Raw genomic sequence first — 13,556 nt, 5'->3', positions numbered from 1 at the left:
AAACCGCATCAATCGTGTACCAGGTGCACTTTATATATAGAAAATATTGCTATATTTAAGCTTCCTAGCAGCCCTACAAAACAGGATCCATCGCTGACTCCATCGTACAGGTGTGGCAACCAAGGCCCAAGGAAGTATTAATAATTTGCCCAAGGCCAGATGGCTAGTAGGTGATAAAGCCAGGACTCAGATCCAATTCAGATCTAACCTTTTATTCACAACGAAGGAGGCTTTGACAAATAAACCCTGAGTTGGTAATATTAGTTTACCATTGGCCTCTCTCGTCCCCTCCTAAGTGACTCGTCTTTGCTCTGTTCACAGGCCTGCCCTATTCGCATCAGGCCTGGGGCCAGAGCCCAGTAGAGAAGAGCCACAATAAACACTTACTGATTAAATGGGCAGACTGTACACCAGAACAACAAGATACAAGGCATCTTTCCCTAGGAGACCAGGCAGACAGTGGTAGGAAGGAAAAACCCTAAATGCTCCAAGTTGGCTTTAAGCTAAAATCCAAGTGGCAAGAAGAAAAAGATCATGATCTTAGTAGTATCGAGGTATCTAGTATCTACTTTAAAAAAATCCACAGAGATGGGCAAACTAGCAAGAGAAAGTAAGATGGAAGGAGGTCAGCAACACGGTGCCTCTGGCCTAAGCAGCCCCCATGCACATGACCCTGCGTGGCTGCCAAAGCAAATCTAAAATTTCACTTTGAAGTGACAAAAGCAATCTCACCTTCATCACCCCAGCTGAGCAGAATGAGACTCAAGGCAATATATACCTGAGTCAACAGATCTCATAGCGGGCAGAGGGGAGTTGAGACAGAATGTGGAGGAAGAGAAGGATCCTACAAATCAAGAGGACAGCTCACACACACATCCTCCACCCGGTACACAATTCCATACGCCTAAGACTGGAGACTACTGGGTGAGAAGAGAAGGAAAAAGAACCAGAAGATAGATCATTGTTGTGGTGACACACAGCAGACTACATGGCCAGGGAGAAGACAGGAACCATTCTTTCCTACACAGTGAGAGAAACGGCCCAGACACAAGCGTGAGTTCAAGCCACCAACACAAACACAAGGTCACCTGTGAGAGAGAAGTCGCGTCTTCTGCTACGAGCAGGGCACCTGATAAATTCTCATTCTACATCACCTTTCACACAGCTGAAGACACAAGGAAGGGAACTATTACCCTGTACTTACTTCTGACCAGGAAGAAAAATCTAGTAAATTATGTTAAAAAAAAAAAAAAAAAAAAACTTCAGCTAGCAAAAACAATAATAAGAACACCACATTGGGAGGAAGTAACCTTGTCAATTCCGAGTTCAAAGGAGGGAAATTTAAAAAAAAAAAAAAAAAAACTGAGACAAAAACAGTTGTTTTGCCTAGACTTCAAAAAAACCAATATTTAGGTCAGGTGCAGTGGGTCACCCTGAAATCCCAGCACTTTGGAAGGCTGAGGCAGGAGGATGGCTTGATGACTAAGAGAATATAAAAAGGAGAAGGAGGAATTCAAGACCAGCCTGAGCAACACAGGGAGATCCTGTCTCTACGAATAATTTAAAAAGTTAGCGGGGCATGGTGGTACTAGACTGTGGCCCTATCTACTCAGGAGGCTGAGGGAGGATCACTGAGCCCAGGAGGTCAAGGCTGCAGTGAGCCAATGATTGTACCACTGCATTTCAGCCTGGGCAACAGAGTGAGACCCTGTCTCAAGGAAAAAAAAAAAGAAGAAGAAGAAGAAGAAAGAAAAAGAAAAAAAAAACAATATTTAGATATTGAGACCAAGGAGTATGATGGGCAGAGATCCCAAAAGGGAATGCATTTTGAAAGACATGGTCCAAGTCTCTAAAATGTGAATTCTGATCATCTAAAATACAATAATCCCCTAAAGAAGAAACCAGGAGAAGGCAGCCACAAATGTCAACGAGGAGTGAGGAGCTGAGATAGTAAAGGATGTGTGCAAAGACACGAGCAACTGCCCCTGAGACAGGACAGACCCAAAGGGAGTAGTCTGGGCTCACTAAACAGAATGAGCAGAGCTTGTGAAAATGCAAGAGCTGCTAGGAGCACGTCTTCAAGCTATATCCAAAGCCACAAGAAGAACCAGGGAGGAAGTGGCCCCGGGATGGGGACAGAGACTCTAATACACAAAATGACACAGAATGGGGGAATGTTCATCTCCAGCATTTCCCATCTTTTCTATGAAGGAGAATGCTCCAGACTAGAACAAGCTAAACAGTTACACACATTCTCTCTCTCTCAAGAGAGGCCTCAAATCTAAGCTAGACCATAAACCAACTTACAATCACCCAGAATTACACCCCAGGATGCAGAAGGAAAGTGCAGGTTGATTCCGGAACTACTGCTGGCAGTGGTTCAGGAGCTGAGGGGAGAGGAGGTGGCGGCGTTCTGCTTTCTGGCAGCACACATTCTCTCGGTACCCGGTACCCACAATGCTCCAGGCACTAGACCAAGCTCACAGGGCTTCAAGGTTCTCAGTCTAGCCAAGAGGGAAAAAGAAGCAATATGTAAACAAAACTGTTAATAAACTATGATGACTAAGAGGATATAAAGAACTGGGGTGTTGGCACTTCTTTTTTTTTTTTTTTTTTCTTTTGAGACGGAGTTTCACTCTGTCACCCAGGCTGGAGTGCAACTGTGCGATCTCGGCTCACTGTAACCTCCACCTCCCAGATTCAAGCGATTCTCCCACCTCAGCCTCCTGAGTGGCTGGGATTACAGGCGCCTACCACCACGCCCGACTAATTTTTGTTTTGTTTTGTTTTGTTTTAAGTAGAGACGGGGTTTTACCATGTTGGCCAGGCTAGTTTCAAACTCCTGACCTCAGGTGATCTGCCTGCCTCAGCCTCTCAAAGTGCTGGGATTACCGGCGTGAGCCACTGCACCCAGCCAGCACTTTTGTTTGTTTAAAGGCAAGGGGATAAATAGGATAAACTCCTTAACATCTGTCTCTGGAAAAGCTCTAGAAAAAAACATAATCTGAACCATCACAAGCTAGCCTGGGTCGCTTAAGAGGCCACAGCAAGCTAGTCTCGTTTCCTTTTTAGCAGAGTTTACTGAATTATAGACCAAAGGAATGCCAGATGCAAGAGGTCTGGACCTCTATAATGTGTATGAACACGGTCTCCTGCCAGACCTTAGGGATGACAAAGAAGGAGGCAGTGCGATGACAAAGCATTTAGATAATATTTGCAGTTGTTACAGATGACCAGTAATAAAGTGCTGTTTGGTGGATCTAGGACAGGCTGCTGAACACGCACCCAACTCAACTCACCGCCCCCTTGAATTCGCTCCAGGATCTCAGTAAATTCAATATAATAAATCTTGAATACTCATCCTCAGCCTCTCTCCCTCCCTCACCCACAGAACCAATCCAATTTTGTCTCTGGGAAGATCTCCCAAATCCATCTTTCCTTTTCCAGTCCTGCTGTTGCTTACTGGGTTGCAGCCCCCTTTTCTCTTGTGTGCTTTCTCTTTTTGAGACAGGGTCTCATTCTGTCCCCCAGGTTGGAGTGCAGTGGCATGACTTCAGCTCACTGCAAACTCCGCCTCCTGGGTTCAAGCGATTCTCCCGCCTCAAGCTCCTGAGTAGCTGGGACTACAGACATGCAACCACCACGCCTGGCTAACTTTTTATTTTTTGGTAGACACGGGGTTTCATCATGTTGGCCAGGCTGGTCTCAATCTCCTGACCTCAAGTGATCCCTCCACCTCGGCCTCCCAAAGTACAAGGATTACAGGCGTGAGCCACCATGCATGGCCTACTCCTGTGTGTTTTCTAACTGGTTTCTAGAAGGGAGACTTACTTCATCCCAGTATATCCTGGGTCACATGCTGAAAAGCAAAGCTGAGCAGGACATTTTCTTCCTTAAACATCTCCACTGGCTGACATGATAAAATCCAAATTCCCTAACTTACTCTTCCGTAGCTCCTACCCACATTGTTGCTACCCTCACCTCCCGATACATCCCCTATATTGAAGCTACAATGTACTTCCTGACCTCAGGCAAGCCAGGCCTTGTCATGACATCACATCTGTAAGAACCATGGCAATGTCACCTCCTCTGTGAAGCCTCTCTGACCACTTCCAGGCAGAGTCAGCCCCTCTGCCTCTCTGTGCCCACAGAGTCTTGCTAAACTCCTACTTCAGCACTCACCAGTGGGATTTATAAAATGGTTTCTCTTCTCACTGTAGACCATGTACCTCTTGGAGGCTGGGACAATGTCTTGTTCATCTTTTTATTGCAAATTCTAGACCCAGTATATGGCATTTAGGAGGTGTTCAATGAGTATTTGTTGACTAAACCCAAAGAACAACCTCAGTGGCAAACCTATTTGTGTGTGTGTGTGTGTGTGTGTGCGCGCGCGCGTGCACGCGTGTGTGCGTGTGTTTGTGTGACGGAGTCTCACTCTGTCGTCCAGGCTAGAGTGCAGCGATCTTGGCTCACTGTAACCTCCACCTCCCGGGTCCAAAAGATTCTTGTGCCTCAGCCTCCTGAGTAGCTGGGACTACAGGTTCTCACCACCACAGTCAGCTAATTTTTATATTTTAAGTACAGATGGGGTTTTGCCACGTTGGCCAGGCTGGTCTCAAATTCCTGATCCCAAGTCATTCACCCACCTCGGCCTCCCAAAGTGTTGGGATTACAGCAGGCGTAAGCCACCGACAAGCTGACTAAAGACATTGTAGGCAATAAGCTTATCATACTTCCAAGTGACACCCCCTAAGAAAACAATGGGAGAGGCAGGCTGTGCTAGGTAGTAGAATTTTTTTTTTTTTTTTTTTTTTTTTGAGACGGAGTCTCACTCTATCACCCAGGCTGGAGTGCAGTGGCACAATCTCAGCCCACTGCAAGCTGCGCCTCCCGGGTTCACGCCATTCTCCTGCCTCAGCCTCCCGAGTAGCTGGGACTACAGGCGCCCGCCACCAGGCCTGGCTGATTTTTTTGTATTTTTAGTAGAGATGGGTTTTCACCGTGTTAGCCAGGATGGTCTCGATCTCCTGACTTCGTGATCCGCCCGCCTCAGCCTCCCAAAGTGCTGGGATTACAGGCATGAGCCACCACGCCCGGCCGCTGGGTAGTAGATTTTTAAAAGATTACAGTAGGAGAAAATATATGACAAAACTAACCCCCAAAAAAAAAAAATCTATAACAGCACAGGATGAAAGAGACTTTTCTCAAGTCGTATCTTTATAACATGAATGAGAGCCAAGGTTCTAAGCCAGGCTGCATGGGGGCAGTCCCAGCTCCTCCATTAAACAGCTGTGGACCCTGAGCACCTTTCCTAACCTTCTTATACCTCAGTTTTCCTTCACTGCAATTCAGGGATAACAACAGTATCTAACTGGCAGGTTGTTATTTAGTGAATAATAACAATGTAATTGCACTTAGAATTGTGCCTGACTCAGTAAGATCTTTTGTTATTATTTGTTGTCATTGTTAAAAGCTGCTTCTAAGAACAGGGAAGAGAAGGTGTAAAGCATTGTGATTAAAAGTAAGGGCTCCGAAATTATGCTACCCCAAGTTCAAACACCAGCAGCGCTAAAGCTTAGTAGCTGCCTGACCTTAGCCAGTTACTTCACATTCTAAATCCCCACTGAACTCATCGATTAAATGGAGTTTATGATAGTATCAGTCAAAAATACTCACTTTAGCATTATTTCAAATTGGGGGACAGAAGGAAATAAACTAAACACCTGTTCATAGAAAACTGGGCCAGGCACAGTGACTCACACCTGTAATCCCAGCACTTTGAGAGGCCGAGGTAGGTGGATCACTTGAGCCCAGGAGTTTGAGACCAACCTAGGCAACATGTCGAAACCCTGTCTCTACAAATAAAATACAGAAAAAACTAGCTGGCTGTGGTGACAGAGGCCAGTAGTCCAAGCTACTTGGGACGCTGAGACATGAGGATCACTTGAGCCTAGGAGGCAGGGGTTGCAGTGAGCAGAGATCATACCACTGCACACCAGCATGGGGGACAGAGTGAGACCTGTCTCAAAAAAAAAAAAAAAAAAAAAAGAATGAGGTAGATTAAGACATACTGAAATCAAAAGTTCTTCAAAAATACATTCTTCTGGCTGGGCGCAGTGGCTCTCACCTGTAATCCCAGCACTCTGGGAGGCCGAGGTGGGTGGGTCACTTGAGGTCAGGAGTTCAAGACCAGCCTGGCCAACATGATGAAACCCCATCTCTATTAAAAACACAAAAATTAGCTGGGTGTGGTGGTATGCACCTGTGGTACCAGCAGCTACTTGGGAGGCTGAGGCATGAGAATCACTTGAACTCCGAGAGATGGAGGTTGCAGTGGACTGAGATAGCGCCATTGCACTCTAGCCTGAGCAACAAGAGAGAGATGGTGTCTCAAAAAACAAACAAACAAAAAAACTTCCATGAAAAAGCAAGTTGTAATTTGATACATATAGGCTGATCCCATTTTGTAAAATGTTTTAAAAAGAGAAAAAGCACGTGTGTGTGCATGCGTGTGTATTCACCCACACTTCTTGTAAATACAGGCAGCTCTTGCTTTGCACAGTGATGGGAACTATAAAAATGACCATGCAAACCAACCTTAATCATCAATGAGGAAAATTATGATTTTTCCATGACATTTAAAAATTTCTGTCAAAACATTAAAAATTCTCTTGCTATCAAATTATAAATAAGGAAATGAGAAAACAGTAAAAACTATTTATTTTGTATCCTCTAATTTAAAACACTAGATTCACTGAGAATGAGTGTTTTATTGCTTTGTAAAAACCTTATCCAGAGTAATCTGAACAGCACTTGCCTTCTTGTTGTTTAACATCCAATATGAAATGAGTATCTTACGTATGCCTTTGCAAACTGTCATACTCCTTTCTAAGTTTGGATCTGTTTCTAACATTTTATCCTTTGCACTTTCAATGTTGTGAAATATGTTCAAGGATGCCTTTAATATGAAGTTTCCTTCTGCAGTGTCACCTCCTCTGGGACCTCTTCGTCCTTTTCATCAAACCACTTTCCCCATTTATGCTGACATGCCGCCTTCACTGAGTTTCCCAGGCTGTACATGTAGTCTTGAACAGTGGCAGTGTTGACAGTCCCACAGTCAGCTATTTAGTCTATAATTCCATTACGTTTGGCTTGAATTTCACTACCAGCATTACCACATTTCATTTGAAATTTCATCATTCCTGGCCAATTCCCTCATCAATTGTCCATTTTTGTAAAATGCCACATGAGTTTCTCACTAGGAGACAGGGAGGCAACACAACTACACACTTTCCTGTCTGCGTGTGAAGTGAACAGACAGGCAGTGACCAATCACCAAAAGACTCTTCAAGAAGAAACATGATTGGTCAGTGACCATGAAGAGCATCTGTTACGTACATAGTGATCTGTGGACTGCAGAGCTAACAGCAGTTTGTACTCCATGCACCTACTTATAATACAGATATCTTGGCAACTCAAATTTGAGTCAAATTCTTGGAGGACTGATGTTATTTAACCAAACCATAGTAACTGCAACTCATGCAGATTAGAACCATGGAAACTGAGGACTGCCCATAGAAAGAGCATAATCTGTAGGTATATATGCTAAAGAGCTGACAGGGATTACCTTTCAGGAAGAGCTATATTGTTTAAATTTTTTATCAGTGATTAAGCTCTATACCTTGGGAACAGTTCTCAAGCTCGTGTTAATTTGCCCCCCAGGGGACATTTGGCAATGTCTGAAGGCATCTTCTATTGTCATAACTTGGGGGGATGGGTAGATAGTTGCAACTGGCATTGAGTGGGTAGAGGCCAGGGTTGCTGCTAACTCCTACAAAGTGCAGGACAATCCCCCACAACAAAGGCTTATCTGGTCCAAAAGGTCAACAGTGCCAAAGCTAAGTACTCTAGTTTTAAATCAAAGAGTTTTTATTAAGCTATTTTGAACAGTACCTTTCTCACCAAGTGGTAGGCAAAAACTAAATGACACAATGGCAAGTAGAAAGTTCACAATAAATGCCGTTAGTATCAGAGGTTCGGACTGACTTCAAGCTGAATGGATATCTTAATATGAGATTTGTGGTATTTTTACAAACATTAACTCATCTGATCTGATGCCATGACGTGGCTGCCAAAAAGTTAATCTTTCCTTCAGCTCATAGACAGATCAAGTACCTAGCTCAAGACAGGGATCCAAATGCACCCACACTCTGTATTTCTCCCACACCTAGAATCCACATGTAGATCACATCGAGCAGCGAGCACTCAGTTCTGGGCAACACATCTGCAAAACAGTATTATATTTCCAGAGGAGGACAACCAGGATATAAAAGATCTAAGGAGCATAACATATGAGCAACAGTTCAATAAACTGGGGTGATATGCCGGAAGAAGAGAAACCCTGAAGGAGCAACTGAGGGACTGGATGTGATAACAGTCGTAAAACACTTGGGTGCACAGTACGATGAGAGGGCAGGGCAGAGAGTCAGACAGGAACAATAAGTAACAGCCTCCTGTAACCCGGCAATCACACTCCTCGTTGTTTACCCAGGAGAAATGAAAACATTACGTCCACAACAAGACTTGTGCAAGAATGCTAACAGGAGCTTTATTCATCATAGCCCAAAACTGGACACAGCCCAAATGTCCATCAACAGGGAATAAAGAAGCAAATTTTATATCTATACAATGGAATACTACTCAGCATAACAAACTACTGATACATGTCACCATGCAGATGAAATTCACACAAAAGGGAGAGTTCACACTGATTATCCCATTTATATGAGGTTCCAGAGCAGGCAAAACTAATCTACAGTGAGAAAACATCAGAACTGTGATTACCTGCGAAGGGGTATGTGTTGGGATGACTGGGAAACAACACGAGAGAACTAACTAGGTAGTAAAACTTTTTGTTCTGTAGTTGACAGAGGTTTGGGTTGCACAGATAGAGGGATTTATCAAAGCTTATCAGGTGATACCTTAAAAGTTGTGCATTTTTCACTGTTATATAAATATTATCATCAAAAAAATGCATGAACAAATATTGAACTCAAATTAATGCCTGTGTATGCTGAGATATTTAGGGGTAAAGTACATTGATGTCTGCAATTTACTACGAAATGTATCCCCAAAATAAGATGGACTGGTCAATGGATAGAGAGATTCAAACATGCAGAGACGTGATAAAGTAAACATAGTAAGAGGCTAATGGTAGAATCTACGTGGTTTGGTGTAATCCTGTTCACTGTACAATTCTTTCGAGTTTGCTGCACATCTGAAATGTTTCATAATAAAAAGTTGTGAGGAGGAGTAGGAAGTAACAACAGGTGGGAAGCACCACAAGGGAAACAAGAGGTGGCTGGGAGGTCACAGGAGGAAAGCGCAAGGGGAGGAAGAGGGCTAGTTTCAGCCAACACAGGGGCCTGCAAAGGGCAGAATTGCAAAAGGCCAGGGTGACCTGGGCACAGATAATCTTAGCCAACAGGGAATCTTAGCACATGTTAGGCTGCTACCCAGAGCTTTACTGTTGTAAGTTCTTGTTCTGACTGTGTGGTCAGAGCAAGTAAGTCCCTGCCCCTCTCTGGCTTTGGTTGAAGGGATCAATGTACAATGTAGAGATAGGTTTAAAGGATCCCTACTAAACGCTTTCCAGCTCTGACAGTCTATTCCTCACAACATTTGTGGAAACCATTTTTTTTAGACAGGAATAAAAGAATGCAGAGACACAATTACAGCTTCAGCAAAATCCAGGTGGTTTCACACAAGCAAAATGCAAGGAGCCTCCTGCTACATCACTGTATTCTCAAAGAAAGGACCTGGGTGCAAGTAGCTCTTAAGTGTCTGCATGTGGACTGTCCACTTTGTAGTTTAGCCACAGCAAACACTAAATCAGTGAGCAGGAGTCCCCTGCCCTACCCCCAAGCCCCCACACACACAACCCAGCAGGTCTCTGGGGCACAGAATCTGAGTGAAGCCAACATGTTCCCCACCTTAGGCATCTTGGTGGAAACTAAGGTGCAGAGAGTTGCAGGTGTTTACCAAGGTTACACAGCCCGTTAACACAGTGAGGGCTACAACCCCGGGCCCTGGGAAGACCATGTGGATTCCCCAGAAAAGCGCTGGGACCCAGAGAACTCTCCTCAATTTCAATGCCTACAACCAGCCCCTTTTTTCTCTGCCTTTGCCACTCTGGTTTCCAAGGAAACTAGAGTCTAGTGCTTCTGGCTTCACATCTTAAAGAAGAGGGAGAGATGTATGTTTCTCAAAGCAAAGTCTATTGCCTCACAAACCAAAAACAACTTCTGGCAGAACTTCCTTCCCACCATTCTCCATGGGGGGAGGTGGAGTTGGGGACAGACTACTTAGAGGTCACCACTGGAAAGTGGGGGTCTAGAGGAAGTCTCTGGAGTGCCTGGGGGTGGGAGAAGTCCTGCTCCCACCCTGGAATGACTATGGTCATCACCTAGGGGAAATCTGGGATCCTCATCATGCAGGATAACAGGACACTCCGTCTAGGTCCAGATGTGCCACAGCTGCAAGCAGGGCCCTGACAGGAAGTGGAGGCCCAACAAGAATAAGACCTGTGGGAGAGAGAAGGGTGCGGCTGCAATGCCATCCCTTCCTCCAACTACATGCCTACTAAGCTCCAGCTGGAGCCACAAGGCTGCCAAGCTGATCAGGGCTGATGGGTGGAATGACAGGTGAGGAAGAGAATGAACGAGGGGTAGGAAAGGGGCTCAGACACTGCCCTGCCTTCTAGCCCCGAGGGGCTGCAGGTAAATGCTCAGCACTCAAGCCAGGACCTAGAAAGAGCACATCTGAAGCCTCTTCTGAACAAGTAAAGCCCCACCCAGGGGCAAGAAAAAATTTCCATCATGACCGATTTGTCTAGAAGTGGCCTGAACGTCTTCCCAGCAGCGGTGATGCATCCCCAGCTGAGAGGAAGGAGGGAGTCATCTGCACACTTCTCCTGCTCCCGAGGCCTTCTCCATCCTTACCCCACACCCACCTCGGTGAGCTCAGAGGTTCTTGGCAAGGGCTTGCTCCCTGGGGACCACAGCAAGCCCACGGGGGTCAGAGCTGCTGGTCCCTTCAGAGAGCCTGGAGCCTGCGAGTCTGCAAGTACAAGCCCAGTTGGCAGCTGCAGCTAATACTCCCGATTCCCAAACCAAACCCCAGCCCACCCAGACGTCCTGCAGGGTGGTGGGGGTAACTGTGGAGCAGCATCTGCCCTTTCTCCACTAACAAAGGGGCAATGATGAGAGGGACTGGCTTTGCTCTGAGTGACTCTGGGTCTCCGTGGCTGTGGCCAGGGAAAGGCAGGGAGAGGGCCAGAAGGACTGGGAGACGAAGGACACCTCCCCTAGCTCCTTCTGGGAACAGACTAACTCCCATCCCTGTGGAAAGACCCGGAGGGGAAAAGCAGCCTTTTAAGATTAAGCAAATAAATAAATAAATAAATAAATAAAACAGAGATAGGAAATCCTGACCCCGCCTTAATTACACTGGAAGCATATAATCTTCAGGAAGAGTAGCTGATTCCCACCCCACACTCCCATTTACTCCCAGTTGCCCATTTCCTGAGAAATAACCACTGCCTCACAGCGAAGCTGCGCCAGAAGGGTGCTGAGGCCTGCAAAAGGCTCCGGGAATTCCCTACGCCTGGGTTTGTTCCAAGCGAAAAATCCAGTAAGGCCCCAGGCATGTCTCGGGGAGCCGGCCATCTGCAGGACCCATCATTCATATCCACCTCCGACGAACGTTCCAAGCACAAGGCCAGCCAGGGCTCTCGAATTTTCAAACTCCACAAACCTCCATAAATCCAGTTCACAATTCTGAATTCCTCCTTGAATTTAACCCAAAATGCCTTCATCTCAGCTCCCCTGGGTAACAGAGAGCTAATCGCCTTTCCACCCTGGTCCACCCTCCAGATGCCCTTGGGTTGGTGGACAGAGGAGAAAGCATCCAGCCCACCTGCTTCTTCCTGGCTGTCCCTCAAGGGTCAACACAACTGCCCCCATCGGAAAGGAGAAGGCAGAGAGATAAGGGAGCCAAATCTTGTTCCCCTCCGCTTCCAGGATTAGCAAGCAGCTGCCTCAGAATCACCAGGCTCTCCCTTGTCCAATACCCAGGCACTCTCGGCAGCCTGGCCCTCCAGCAGGAGTGTCTGCTCAGGCACCCCCATGCTGCACACTGCTGCTTCCCAGGCATGACAGATGCAGCTGCTATTCAGTATTTTCATGCCAGGACAAAAGCTTCTCCAGAAGCACAAAGCCAACAGGGAGGCAGACAGGGCTGACTTCAATAGAAGCCACCTGCCAGGGCCCCTCCTCTGCCACACCCCTCCCCCCAACCCACCGCACATACACATGCAAACATACATACACCTTTTTCAAATCTCTCCAACTTGTGCTGACCCAGAGTCAGGTGACTTTTGCTCTGAATCACTGAACAGTTCTCCCAGAGGACAGGGGACTGTTGCCATTTCTCAAATAGTATTCCGTAGGATGTTAATAAGTGCTAAGTAAAAAGGGGTCGTATAGATGGCAGAAGCACTAGGTTAAACAAAGTTAAACAGATTCTTTCACTGTAGAACTTCTCAGAGCCTTTAATACAGTAATGTGCATTGCAGACCGTTCCCCAATTTAGGATCACAGAGTGTCTCGGGACTGGCGCAGCACTTGCAGAAAAGGGCGGCTCCTTCTTCCAAGTTCACCCAGTTCCCTGAACATAGCTCTTCTACCACTTGGAGTACATAAGAAATACCTTGCTTACATGTTTCTCCCTCAATAAGCCTGCAGTGAACAGATGAATGGACAGATTAATAAGTGCACACACACACTTGTGGTGCACTCATCTTCACTTACTCAGTTCAAATGATGATGAAGCTTCCGGAAGGACCATTAGACTTCACAAATGGGACTGAACCCATGCACACCCTCAAGTCAATCTTGACTGCAGATCATCTGTGCCTATGTCACCACAGACAGATATCAGCCCCCAGATGAGCCAGCTGGTTTTATTCCCTTATCAAATCCTCCCCCACCCTGGACCTCTGGCACTGTTTTGCATCTGGCTATAAAGGAAGTTGGGTGACTGCTTTCAACGTACTATACACATCAGCAGTCAGTGAGAAGTCACCACCTTAACCATCACACACAGTCTGGGTGAGCTGAGCCACCACCACCACGAATTCCACAACCTGAAAGGAAAAGCAGGAAGGCCCACCAAGCTTGCCCAGGAAGGGGACCCTGGGAGACTCCATCCAACCTCCTCCATCCGTGGGCCAGGTAACGAATGGACAGGTAACAATGAGTGAGAGACACTCAGACAGGAGTAAATCTTCAACATTTCCCAGAAAGTCGAGTGCGTTCACATTCGAATGACATATCTCAGATTTTCTTCTGGATCTGAAAGTAGGACCCCTCCCCAACCCCAAGAAAAACTATCAGACAGACTCTAACTTTGGGTTGAAAAAATACAGCCTGTGTACCCTGGGATATACCCAGCAGCCTCTGTGATTTCCTGGGATAGGTTTTTTGCTTCATTCATAA

General features: G+C 46.1%; 1 protein-coding gene and 1 long non-coding RNA gene across 5 annotated transcripts in view; one reads left to right on the top strand and one right to left on the bottom strand.

Moving 5' to 3' along the window:
• The window catches only part of MAPKAPK2 (MAPK activated protein kinase 2), a 48,805-nt gene that overhangs the window by 16,445 nt on the left and 18,804 nt on the right, over window positions 1-13,556 (bottom strand). The gene's annotated exons all lie outside the window — the stretch shown is intronic.
• LOC144341450 (uncharacterized) lies at window positions 2,594-3,716 on the top strand. The gene is made up of 2 exons (XR_013418376.1): window positions 2,594-3,186; window positions 3,246-3,716. It is a non-coding gene; the product is annotated as an uncharacterized LOC144341450 (long non-coding RNA).

The sequence above is a fragment of the Macaca mulatta genome, chromosome 1, assembly GCF_049350105.2.
Source record: "Macaca mulatta isolate MMU2019108-1 chromosome 1, T2T-MMU8v2.0, whole genome shotgun sequence".
NCBI lineage: Eukaryota > Metazoa > Chordata > Mammalia > Primates > Cercopithecidae > Macaca > Macaca mulatta.
The sequence above is the reverse complement of the archived record's forward strand: the minus strand, read 5'-3'. Positions and strand labels throughout refer to the sequence as shown.